This window comes from Tachysurus vachellii, chromosome 13 (assembly GCF_030014155.1).
Source record: "Tachysurus vachellii isolate PV-2020 chromosome 13, HZAU_Pvac_v1, whole genome shotgun sequence".
Taxonomy (NCBI): Eukaryota; Metazoa; Chordata; class Actinopteri; order Siluriformes; family Bagridae; genus Tachysurus; species Tachysurus vachellii.
The window spans coordinates 17,340,531-17,354,965 of NC_083472.1; positions in this window are offsets into that span (position 1 = coordinate 17,340,531).

Below are 14,435 nucleotides of genomic sequence, written 5' to 3' on the forward strand. Positions count from 1 at the left end.
AAAAGCACTATGTAAAAAAGTATGTAATAAAAACACCTCATATATTTAACAGTTTCTAGCTAAATATCAGCTAAATTTACATGAATAACTGATGATTAAAAAATTATTCTCTATGAAAAAAACGTTACGTCTCACTGATATTGGATCCAAGTAAATAAGAGTCACATTCTTAATCTAGATTCTTTCCTTCTGTACAATCACCGCTCACAGCTTTTATCAATAAAGAAGAAATACGTACAAAAATAGAGACATGAGTCGATTAAAATCCATGGTGTGCTAGTATGAGTGTACACAATGAACCTTCGCATAATTTAGATAAAATTCCAAAACATTTTCAGACATCTAAAAATTTCTGGCCATATGTTCACTATGTTTACTAAAGCAGCTATCAAATATAATTGTATACAATATTTAAGAAGGACTATTCGCAAACATTTTCCCCAGGAATCAATTCACCTTGAAAGCCAAATACTACTGAATGTATTCCTTCATTAAACCTTACATTCATTTAGGCAACTCAATTAAAAAGTGTGAATCAGAAACAACTTAGAATAAATGTTAACACAAAAATCTATATATCTTTAAATAAAATGATGTAATTAAAGGATTATTTATTGTAAATGGATTTTTTTTACCGTTATTTTAGTAAATGAATAAATACTGTATATCATTTACAGGATGGTCATAACTGTGAGTTGAATTAGCAAATGCTTATAAGGAAGATGAAAAAGAAATTCATTAAACATTCTGTTCTGAATTAGTTGTAAAATATTTTACACTTTTAAATCAGCAATTAGTTATGATGACTTCCTTGTTTTAGTAGTTATTTCCAAACATTAAGAGTGTTAGCATGGTTTGTGCTTCTTGATTAGTCTTTTATAAATGTTTTATTAGCTTACTCTGATCAAAGGCCAGTAACAGATCATTTAAAATTTTAACCAGTGTTGTCTCTGTGCTATTATGAGGCCTAAATCCTGACTGATACATTTCATGAATATTATTAATATGTAGGTATGAGAATAACTGCTGTGCTACAAAATTTTCTAGGATCTTGGAGATAAAGGGGAGGTTTGATTTTGGAGTATAGGCTTGGCTTGGGTCGAGGTGAGGAGTTTTAATCAAAGGTTTGATAACCGCTAGCTTAAAATATTTTGGCACATAGCCAATGCTAAGGGAAGAATTTATTGTTTTTAGAATGGGTTGGGTAGCTACATTTAATATCCGCTTAAAGAAATTTGTGGGTAAGGGATCCAGTATGCATGTTGATAATTTTGAAGAGGAAATCAATGAAATTAAGTCTGTTGAATGGGAGTAAAACAATCTAAGTACTAATCAAAAACAGAAAGATTAACTATGGCATTATCTATCAAATTGTTTAGTATTAAATTAATGGTCTGTTCTTCTGCCTGATGTTATCAATTTTTAAATTGAAATAATTAAGTGATTACTGCTACAAATAGATGGTGTGTGCTTTTCGACAGTGCTTTTTTTCTTAATTAATTTTGCTGCAGTATTAATAAAAATTTAGGATTATTTTTGTCATCTTCAATTAGGCTGGCGAAATACACCAATTTAGCAGCAATAAGAGATTTCTTGTAGATATGAAGGATTTCCTTCCATGCTAATCAAAATATTTATAATTTAGTTTGATGCCATTTATGTTCAAATTTCCTAGCTGATTGTTTTAAATGCCTAAAAGATTTTTTACACTTTAACAATGGAAATGAATAAAGTAAATGATTCCAAATTTGGTTGTGAGTTGGTACTGTGGGTTGTGTTCAAGAGGCCCAAGTTTGAGCCTGGTGTCTACTGTCCACCTGGTATGACAATGCTCATTTATTTGACTCATCTACATGTGGGTTTTCTTGAAGTTCTCTGGCTTCATCCCACTTCCAAATTTAAACAACTCCCTGAGATGATATGAGAAAGAAACATCGAGAGGAACCAGGCTGAGAATGGAACTCATCCTCATTTGGGTTACACTGGACAGTAAATAATATAAATGTATATAATGTCATTTTTACAACAGTGCAACCGAGAGCTTCTGAGAAACCAATGGGTCAGGGCAAACCCTCGCCTTTCACCATGGACTCAACACTAATCCCTTCCTGCCAAAATCTTCAAATGATTGCTGATAAAGACCAGACCATACATCTGACTGATGCAACAATAGTTTAAGAAGGCATGACAGTCTCCTGGTGGCTTCATCCACAACAATCCCATGAGTCACTGGATGAACATGCAAATCAATCCCTTTTGCAAATTAAGTTACAAATAAAAAAGCAAAAGTAATCACTGCTTTTAATTTTAAAACCCGAAACTAGTTTTCTTTACCAGCTGAGAATCCCTTAACTAAAAATAGCCCAAAAGACATTACATTTGCCTTTACAATACAGTATGCACAGCATGTACTATATATTTCTATTAGAGTCAAGTCAAGAAGCTTTTATTTTCATTTTAAGAACATATATCTGATGCAGTACATTGTGAAATGAAGCATCATCCCACCAGGACCCTGGTGCTAGGTTAAGACACAGAGCTACATACAACAACTCAGAACTAAAAATGTCAGGCTAAAAAGGTCAGTCTAAAAATAATCTTTCTTTTCAATGAAATAATTCATAACTAGATTTGTAAAGTTCGTCGCGACAAACTTTGATGTTGGCTTTGACGATGCAAGTATTCACAAAGGCCGGTGCTTTTTGGAGGCGAGTGGACATAAGGGTCAGTGTTATTATTGGAAGCAAGTAAACAGAAAGCTTGTTCATGTTGTGCAAATTCTTTATTTTCACGTGACATCACGTGACATCATCAGAATACCCGTGAGGAAGTTCCCCTCATTGTTCTGAGTGTTTTGATATGTCACATGTCCATGTTGTAAAATGTTTTTTGATTTTGCATATATTGGGGGCGGGGCTGCGGCACAACCAAAAGGCCAGTCGGTACACCAATTTAAAACTTTGTTCAGAGTATCACCCTAAAGGAGCTGGCCGAGTTTGGTGTAGATAGTTCAAAAGCTTGCCAAGTTATAAACCTCCAAAGTTTATAATGGGAGTCTATGGGAAAAAAGGCCAATTTGAGACCCAGTACTGGAAGTACCGGTACTCGGATCGCTTAGAAAAGTAATAGCAACAATCTTCAGACCAGGGTCTACAACATATCCGAATTTTGTGCATGTGACTCAAAAGCTCTAGGAGGAGTTACTCTTGATAAATTTTTGTCTAAGCTTAAATAGGAAAACGGAATGTTGCTAGATTTGTAAAGTTCGTCGCGACAAACTTTGATGTTGGCTTTGACGAGGTAAGTATTCGCAAAGGCCAGTGCTTTTTGGAGGCGAGTGCACATAAGGGTCATTGTTACTTTTGGAGGCAAGTGGACAGAAAGATAGGGTGCCAAAACATTTGGAGGCAAGTGGAGACGAGCATGTGATGTCATCCAAATACTCCTGAGGAAGTTCCCCTCTTTGGGCTGAGTGTTTTGATATGTCACATGTTTATGTTGTGCTAATTTTTAATTTTCACGTGACATCACGTGACATCATCAGAATGCACTTGAGGAAGTTCCCCTCATTGTTCTGAGTGTTTTGATATGTCACATGTCCATGTTGTAAAAAGTTTTTTGATTTTGCATATATTGGGGGCGGGGCTGCGGCACAACCGGAAAGCCAGTCGGTACACCAATTTAAAAGTTTGTTCAGAGTGACACCCTAAAGGAGCTGGCCGAGTTTAGTGTAGATAGTTTGAAAGCTTGCCGAGTTATAAACCTCCAAATTTTATAATGGGAGTCTATGGGGAAAAAAGGCCACTTTGAGACCCGGTACCGGAAGTACCGGTACCCAGATCGCTTAGAAAAGTAATAGCAACAAACTTGAGACCAGGGTCTACAACATATCCGAATTTGGTGCATGTGGCTCGAAAGCCCCAGGCCGCATTAAATTGTATAAATTTTTGTCTAAGCTGAAATAGGAAAACAGAATGTTGGCTTCTACAAAGCCAACATAATAAGGAAATAGTCTATTTTTATAGACTGGTATCAATATTGGTATCAATATTTCTATTGGAAAGACTTTTTGGAGAAAAACTTAATCGTTACTTACCTTTATGTTTTTTTTTTATTATTTTATTTTATATATTGTCATATTATCAGTACTATCATCAACTGAACAGCTAGACTGTTGGCACTGAGAAATAAATATTGTACTAAATATGCTGTTTTCATGGCCAATATATGCCAAGACATGACCATCACACTCATATGTTGGCCTTCTCCAAACTGTTTTGTACAAAAGATACACAATATTCTATCAATCTACACAATCTTTGTAGGATGTAGCATTAAGAACTAATGGAACAAAAGGTGGCAAAACATGTTCCAGCATAACTAATCGAATGTGTTTTCAGCCTGGACTTAAACACTGAGACTGTGTCTGAGTAAGGAACTGATTGTGATCAGTCAAATAAGACCTGAACCAGGAGAAGACAGTACCTTTAAACATCAACAACATGTTCTGGCATATCAAGTAAACTAGCATGGTCAATGGTATCAAAAGCTACACTAACATCAAGCAACACCAGCAAAGAGAAACAAAGGGAAAGAGAAAAAACCTTGATCAGAGGCCAGTAACAGGTCATTAACAACTTTAACCAGTGCTGTCGCTGTGCTATGATGAGGCCTAAAACCTACCTACCTATTGTAGCACAGCTACAATATTTTATAGAATATTGGAGATAAAGGGGGATTTGATATTGGCCTATAGTTGGACAGCTGGCTTTGGTCGAGGTCAGGTTTTTTAATGAAAGGTTTGATAACCGCTAGCTTAAAAGATTTAGGCACATACTGTAGCCAATACTAAGGGAAGAATTTCCCTTACATCCTTTAGGATATATTATGTTATCTTCAGATAGGCTAGAGAAATACACTGATATAGCAGCATTAAGACAATTTTTGTAGCTATGAAGGCTTTCCTTCCATGCTAATTGAAATACTGAATATAGATTGATGCCATTTACGTTCTAATTTCCTAGCTGATTGTTTTAAAGTTCATGTGTTGTCATTGTACCAGGGTGTTTTGTCATTGAACTATTGTACTATTTTTTTTTTCGAATTACTTTCCATTTAAGTGGAAGCCCACTCCATTATGAGTGGGATCTATTATCTTTCTGATGCTGTGAATGATCTTACATGGACTCATCCAGTTTTCCTTGGCACTGAAACCTATTGGCTGCTCTAAATCTAAATCAACATCTAGATTTCGGAAATGTAAATTTGTAGTGATATTAGTCGATTAAAATCCATGGTGTGGTAGTATGAGTGTACTGTACACAATGAACCGTCGCATAATTTACATAAAATTCCAAAACATTTTCAGACATCTAAAATTTAAAAAGGTTAAATTTAGTGGAAGTTTAAGTACATTAACATCTGATAAACACAGCCATATTTGCTCATTCCAAGACTATGGGCATTAATGAGGAGATGATATTCTTTTTTTTGCTTGCAACTTTGTGGCAACAGTATAGGTAAGGCCCATATACCGCTGTGACACAGGTCAGGTGTCCACAGTCTTACAGGTATTTTGTAAGTAAGAATAATTGTGTAACCTTCTTTTTTTTTAGAAAGATTAAGTCATCAGGACTTTCCTGTAATCTCTTGGAAATTTCTTTGTCAAAAATAGCAATAGTACGCAAAAATGCGGTAAAACAAACATGTTTCTGTGAAACCACACAAACAAGTCTTCCAAGACCCTCAGTCTTTGTTACACGAGGAACTTCCATGTTCCTCTCTTTTTGCATAGTGATGATGTACTTGCTGCACTTCCTGATGCTGTGGATGATCTTACATAGATAATCTAAAAATTTGCAGTAATCAAAAGCTGTTTATTCACAAATTTGACCCTGTTTTAGTTAATAATTTCATCTGCATACTATAGTAAATACTTTAAGAACTGCTGATTTGATCATCGTGTCTTCTTTATTCTGGAATAAACTCAATATCTAGTGCACACCAGAATGTTCTTCTCAGGGCTCATCCAGTTTTCCATGGCACTGAAACCTATGGGTCATTAAGAATCTAAATCAACATCTAGATTTCTGAAAAGTAAATTTGTTAAAAGCACTATATAAAAAAGTATGTAATAAACACATCACATATATAACAGATTCTAGCTAAATATCAGCTAAATTTACATGAATAACTGATGATTAAAAAATTATTCTCTATGAAAAAATATTACGTCTCACTGATGTTGGATCCAAGTAGATAAGAGTCACATTCTTAATCTAGATTCTTTCCTTCTGTACAATCACCGCTCACAGCTTTTATCAATAAAGAAGAAATACTTACAAAAATAGAGGCATCAGTCGATTAAAATCCATGGTGTGCTAGTATGAGTGTACACAATGAACCTTCGAATATTGACATAAAATTCCAAAACATTTTCAGACATCTAAAAATTTCAGGCCATATGTTTGATATGTTTACTAAAGCAGCTATCAAATATAATTGTAATTTTCCCCAGGAATCATTTCACATTGAAAGCCAAATACTACTGATTGTATTTCTTCATTAAGCCTTACATTCATTCAGGCTACTCAGTTAAAAAGTGTGAATGAGAAACAACTTAGAATAAATTTTAACACAAAATCTAAATATCTTTAAATAAAATGATGTAATTAAAGGATTATTTATTGTAAATGGAATTTTTTTTTACAATTATTTTAGTAAAAAGATCTATTTATAAATTACAGAACAGTCATAATTGTGAGTTGAATTAGCAAGTGCTTACAAGGAAGATTAAAAAGAAATTCATCATTAAACATTCTGTTCTGGAATAGTTTTGAAATATTTCACATTTACATCAGCAATTATTTATGATGACTCCCTTGTTTTATGTTGTTTCCAGAAATATTAAAGTCCCAAAAGTTAAGAGTGTTAGCAGGTTTGTTCGTCTAAACTAGTCTTTAATAGATGTTTTATTAGCTGACTCTGATCAGAGGCCAGTAACAGGTCATTTACAGTTTTACCCAGTGGTGTCTCTGTGCTATTATGAAGTCTAATTCCTGACTGATACATTTCATGAATATTATTCCTATGTTGGTATGAGAATAACTGCTGTGCTACAAAATTTTCTAGGATCTTGGAGATAAATGGAAGGTTTGATTTTGGAGTATAGTTGGACAGCTGGCTTGGGTCGAGGTCAGGTGTTTAATCAAAGGTTTGATAACCGCTAGGTTAAAAGAATTTGGCACATAGCCAATGCTAAGGGAAGAATTTATTGTTTTTAGAATTTTCTGCCTGATGTTATCAATTTTTCCATTGAAATAAATAATGAAGTCATTACTTCTAAAAATAGATGGTGTGTGCTTTTCGACAGTGTTTTATTCCTAAATAATTTTCTACAGTATTAATGTTATCTTCAATTAGGCTGGAGAAATACATTGTTTTAGAGTTTTTATGTAGCTATGAAGGCTTTCCTTCCATGCTAATTGAAATACTGAATATAGATTGATGCCATTTACGTTCTAATTTCCTAGCTGATTGTTTTAAAGTTCATGTGTTGTCATTGTACCAGGGTGTTTTGTCATTGAACTATTGTACTATTTTTTTTTTCGAATTACTTTCCATTTAAGTGGAAGCCCACTCCATTATGAGTGGGATCTATTATCTTTCTGATGCTGTGAATGATCTTACATGGACTCATCCAGTTTTCCTTGGCACTGAAACCTATTGGCTGCTCTAAATCTAAATCAACATCTAGATTTCGGAAATGTAAATTTGTAGTGATATTAGTCGATTAAAATCCATGGTGTGGTAGTATGAGTGTACTGTACACAATGAACCGTCGCATAATTTACATAAAATTCCAAAACATTTTCAGACATCTAAAATTTAAAAAGGTTAAATTTAGTGGAAGTTTAAGTACATTAACATCTGATAAACACAGCCATATTTGCTCATTCCAAGACTATGGGCATTAATGAGGAGATGATATTCTTTTTTTTGCTTGCAACTTTGTGGCAACAGTATAGGTAAGGCCCATATACCGCTGTGACACAGGTCAGGTGTCCACAGTCTTACAGGTATTTTGTAAGTAAGAATAATTGTGTAACCTTCTTTTTTTTTAGAAAGATTAAGTCATCAGGACTTTCCTGTAATCTCTTGGAAATTTCTTTGTCAAAAATAGCAATAGTATGCAAAAATGCGGTAAAACAAACATGTTTCTGTGAAACCACACAAACAAGTCTTCCAAGACCCTCAGTCTTTGTTACACGAGGAACTTCCATGTTCCTCTCTTTTTGCATAGTGATGATGTACTTGCTGCACTTCCTGATGCTGTGGATGATCTTACATAGATAATCTAAAAATTTGCAGTAATCAAAAGCTGTTTATTCACAAATTTGACCCTGTTTTAGTTAATAATTTCATCTGCATACTATAGTAAATACTTTAAGAACTGCTGATTTGATCATTGTGTCTTCAATTGCCTGCTTCTGTATTCTGGAATAAACTCAATATCTAGTGCACACCAGAATGTTCTTCTCAGGGCTCATCCAGTTTTCCATGGCACTGAAACCTATGGGTCATTAAGAATCTAAATCAACATCTAGATTTCTGAAAAGTAAATTTGTTAAAAGCACTATATAAAAAAGTATGTAATAAACACATCACATATATAACAGATTCTAGCTAAATATCAGCTAAATTTACATGAATAACTGATGATTAAAAAATTATTCTCTATGAAAAAATATTACGTCTCACTGATGTTGGATCCAAGTAGATAAGAGTCACATTCTTAATCTAGATTCTTTCCTTCTGTACAATCACCGCTCACAGCTTTTATCAATAAAGAAGAAATACTTACAAAAATAGAGGCATCAGTCGATTAAAATCCATGGTGTGCTAGTATGAGTGTACACAATGAACCTTCGAATATTGACATAAAATTCCAAAACATTTTCAGACATCTAAAAATTTCAGGCCATATGTTTGATATGTTTACTAAAGCAGCTATCAAATATAATTGTAATTTTCCCCAGGAATCATTTCACATTGAAAGCCAAATACTACTGATTGTATTTCTTCATTAAGCCTTACATTCATTCAGGCTACTCAGTTAAAAAGTGTGAATGAGAAACAACTTAGAATAAATTTTAACACAAAATCTAAATATCTTTAAATAAAATGATGTAATTAAAGGATTATTTATTGTAAATGGAATTTTTTTTTACAATTATTTTAGTAAAAAGATCTATTTATAAATTACAGAACAGTCATAATTGTGAGTTGAATTAGCAAGTGCTTACAAGGAAGATTAAAAAGAAATTCATCATTAAACATTCTGTTCTGGAATAGTTTTGAAATATTTCACATTTACATCAGCAATTATTTATGATGACTCCCTTGTTTTATGTTGTTTCCAGAAATATTAAAGTCCCAAAAGTTAAGAGTGTTAGCAGGTTTGTTCGTCTAAACTAGTCTTTAATAGATGTTTTATTAGCTGACTCTGATCAGAGGCCAGTAACAGGTCATTTACAGTTTTACCCAGTGGTGTCTCTGTGCTATTATGAAGTCTAATTCCTGACTGATACATTTCATGAATATTATTCCTATGTTGGTATGAGAATAACTGCTGTGCTACAAAATTTTCTAGGATCTTGGAGATAAATGGAAGGTTTGATTTTGGAGTATAGTTGGACAGCTGGCTTGGGTCGAGGTCAGGTGTTTAATCAAAGGTTTGATAACCGCTAGGTTAAAAGAATTTGGCACATAGCCAATGCTAAGGGAAGAATTTATTGTTTTTAGAATTTTCTGCATGATGTTATCAATTTTTCCATTGAAATAAATAATGAAGTCATTACTTCTAAAAATAGATGGTGTGTGCTTTTCGACAGTGTTTTCTACAGTCTCAGTGTTTTCTACAGTATTAATGTTATCTTCAATTAGGCTGGAGAAATACATTGTTTTAGAGTTTTTATGTAGCTATGAAGGCTTTCCGTCCATGCTAATTGAAATACTGCTTATTTAGATTGATGCCATTTACATTCTAATTTCCTAGCTGATTGTTTGAAAGTTTGTGTGTTGTCTTTGTACCAGGGTGCTAGTTTTTCTCTTTAATTTATTTCCTTTTAAGTGGAGCTGCAATACTGTATCTAGGGTGTAGCAAAACACTGCCTCAGTCACCTGATCAAGTTTTGTGGGGTCAGATGGTGATCCAATTATGGATAATAATTCTGGGAGACTATTGGTAAATCTCTCTGCAGTAGCACATGTTAATGTACGTTTAACTTGGTGAAGTAGCAAATTGCAAATATCGTGTCCAAAGCGCATTTTGCACAAAATGAGATAATGGTCTGGGGTAGCTTCTGATTGAGGCACTGTTACTATATTTTGTATACTGAAGCTGAGGGTTAGAAGGTGATTAAGGGTGTGACCTCCATTATGAGTGGGTTCTATTATATTCTGGTTAACCCCTACCGAATCTAAGATAGAAACAACTGCTGTTTTCAGAGAATCTTCTAACTTATCAAAATGAATATTAGTCTCCAGCAACTACTGTTGTGTCTAAAGAAACAACCAGGTTTGAAATGAAATCTGCAAATTCACAGAGATTTCAGAATATGGTCCAGGAGGTCTGTAAATAGCAATTAGAGGAACTAACTCAGTAGACATATTTTTAGTGGCCAGATATGTTAAGTTAGTAAAAAGATCTTTGAATGAGTTCAACATATGTCTAGATTCTTGCTTGATGCCTACAGTAGATTATCATCGTGAATAACTTCCATGTTTTTAAGCTCTTTGAATAGTGATGCTGTACTTGCTGCATTTTCTGATGCTGTGGATGATCTTACATGTACTCATCCAGTTTTCTTGACACTGATACCTATGGGCTGGTCATTAAGAATCTAAATCAACATCTAGATTTCAGAAAAGAAAATTTGTTAAAAGCACTATGTAAAAAAAAACTTAATAAAAACAACACAATTAACACAAACTTAACTGCATTATGTATATCAAGTAAATGTATATGAATAACTGATATTTAATTAATGGTTAAAAAATTATTCTCTAGTAAAACGCTGTCTCACTGATGTTGGAACCAAATAGATATGTCACATTCTTTATCTAGATTTTCCTTTTATACATTCACAGCTCACAGCTATTATTAATAAAGAAGAAATATGTACAAAAATAGAGAGAACGGTTGATTAAAATCCATGGTTTGGTAGTATGAGTGTACACAATGAACCGTCGCATAATTTACATAAAATTCCAAAACATTTTCAGACATCTTAAATTTAAAAAGGCTAAATTTAGTGGACGTTTAAGTAATTAACATCTGATCAACACAGCCATATTTGCTCATTCCAAGACCATGGGCATTAATGAGGAGATGATCCCATCTTTGCTTTGATATTAAAATGAATGAAATCAGGGAGTTGAGGCCAGGGCTGGGAATACTTCATTTTCTTTTTTTTTGTTACAACTTTGTGGCAACAGTTTAGGTAAAGCCCATATATGGCTGTGATGGTCAGGTGTCCACAGTCTTACAGGTATTTTGTAAGAATAATTACGGAACCTTTTTTGAGTATTTCATTTTCATAAATTTCATTGTCAACATAGCAATAGTATGCAAAAAAGAGGTAAAACAAATAATACATGTTTCTGTGAAACCACACAAACAAGTCTTACAAGACCCTCAGTCTTTGTTACATGAGGAACTTCCATGTTTTTAAGCTCTTTGCATAGTGATGATGTACTTGCTACACTTTCTGATGCTGTGGATGATTTTACATGGACAATCTAAAGAATTGCACTAATCAAAAGCTGTTTATTCACTAATTTGACCCGGTTTTAGTTAATAGTTTCATCTGAGTACTACAGTACCTAATTTAAGAACTGCTAATGTGATCATAGTGTCTTCAATTGTCTACTTTTGTATTCTAGAATGATTTCTAATCTAAATAACTAGTGTACACCAGAATTTCCTCTTTTGCTTTTTGCTCAATGTTCTTCTCAGGGCTCATCCAGTTTTCCTTGGCACTGAAACCTATGGGCTGGTCATTAATAATCTATATCAACATATGGATTTCTGAAAAGTAAATTTGTTAAAAGCATTATGTAAATAAAACTATGTAATAAAAACATCACATATATAACAGATTCTAGCTAAAGATGAGGTAAATTTACATGAATAGCTGATATTTAATTAATGATTAAAAAATACTCTCTATGAAAAAAAGCTACCTCTCACTGATGTTGGAATTAAGTAGATAAGAGTCACATTCTTAATCTAGATTATTCTTCTGTACACAGCTTTTATTAATAAAGAAGAAATATGTACAAAAATAGAGACATCAGTTAATTAAATTCCATGATGTGCTAGTATGAGTGTATACAATGAACCTTTACATGATTTACATAAAATTCCAAAACATTTTCAGACATCTAAAATATCCTGGCCATATGTTAGATATGTTTACTAAAGCAGCTATCAAATATACATTCATACAATATTTACGCTGGACTATTCGCGTCTTTCAGCTTATAAGTTATAGAACTGCACTGAAAAGTGAAAACTGTCCTAATGATATTCTGAATTAAATTATATAATTTGTGTTTTGTTTATAATATGTTTGGAAAAATATTAATTCAATTCAAGTTAAACTTTATTTGTATAATTTAACAAAGAACATTGTGGCAAAGCAGCATAACAGGAATATAAAAACTCAGAATAAAAACAATGAAGTTTAAACATCACATTTATATTTATCCCTAATAAGTAAGCTATTTTCATATTTAAGATATTAAGTGAACAAATAGTGTTAGTTATTCTAAGTTTCTTTTGTTTTCGCATGTTGTTTTCCCTTTTTACTACAATACAGATTGTAATGCTGCACTTTGGCTTCGCTCACAAATGAACCTCACCCAAAAATTTCCACAGAAAACAGGACTTGAAACACTAGAACAGTAATTGTGAGTTGAATTACTGTAGCAAGTGTTTACAAGGAAGATGAAAAATAAATTCATCATTAAACATTCTGTTCTGGATTAGTTTTGAAATATTTGTCACTTTTACATCAGCAATTGGTTATGATGACTGGCTTGTTTTATTATTTGTTTCCAGTAACATTAACGTCGTTAATGTTAAGAGTGTTAGCACAGTTTGTGCTTCTTGACTGGTCTTTTTTAGATGTTTTATTAGCTTACTCATGTAATTTATTGGTTACTTTTAACTACTACTTGCATCTTTTTATTTAGTTTTTGGCTACTTTACTCAATCAACAGCCTTAGCAATATGTGGTGCTTGTGGCACAAAAAGCAAACTGATGAGAAAAAGATAATAGATTTTGAGATATATCAAATGAATATGAAGTATTTACATGTGCTTTGTCTGCTTTTGAGCCTTACTAACAAATGAATTGAAACAACAGTTTTGTACCAGTGACAGATCAGTGTTGCTTCGGTGAAATAAAATAGAGTCATATATCTCTGTTATTTCCTAATTGCACCACACGTGTTCAATGACTACCTGCCCTAAGGAAACAAAAGTCAGAAAGGTTCATTGTATACAGATATACTGTAATCACACACCTACAAAATCAATCCAAATGTCTGACACATACCTGAATAGCTTTAGCAGGGTACAATGATTGTAGATGCTACCATTTGCCATTATATTTCCTCATTTCCCCATGTCATTACCAAGACCAATATTAATAGACATGATGAGTATATATTAATAAGCAATTTTAGGAAAGTATGTTGTTGTAGATGTTTTAACCATATCCCTAACAAGGTTTCCATAGTTACTGTAATAGAATACTGTGATCTCACAGTTTGTATATACTGTAAACAAGGAGGAACTTTTTGAAGGTGAATGTAAGTGTAGTTAATTCCTTTTCCACAGGGATTGGACATTGTTGTGGGTGATAAGGAAGTTTTTAAAGTTAATTTGTAGTTTTAAACAATGAGTCACGGACCTACTGGTGCTTTTCAAATAGCCATTTCAGTTTAAAGGAAAAGGTAATGCACCTCTGAATTGCATACTTGATGCCTAAACCCAGTGCAGTTAAATGGAAGGAAGAAAATTTATTTTTCTGCTTGTCCAGTTTCAGCCAGTCACTAGAATTCTCAGACTGTGTGCTGATGTCTCTCACAGCAGTCAAAACTTCCTTGTTCACATTTGGGTCTCAGTGTCTGTGTGTGCTTTAGTGTCACAGATTCTGTTCCTGTACAGGTTCTGTTCACTAGATAATACTGGAAAGGCAGCAATGTGAAAACCAGTGTTCCATAGTTTACCTTTATAGCTATTGCCTTTGAAATAAATCCAAAAGACCTGTCCACATGTATAGTCAATTTTCCCTTTCAGGAAACATAAATAGTCTTTTCTTTCAGGAAACAAAGTGCTTTTGGGCATATTTTTTGAAATTCTA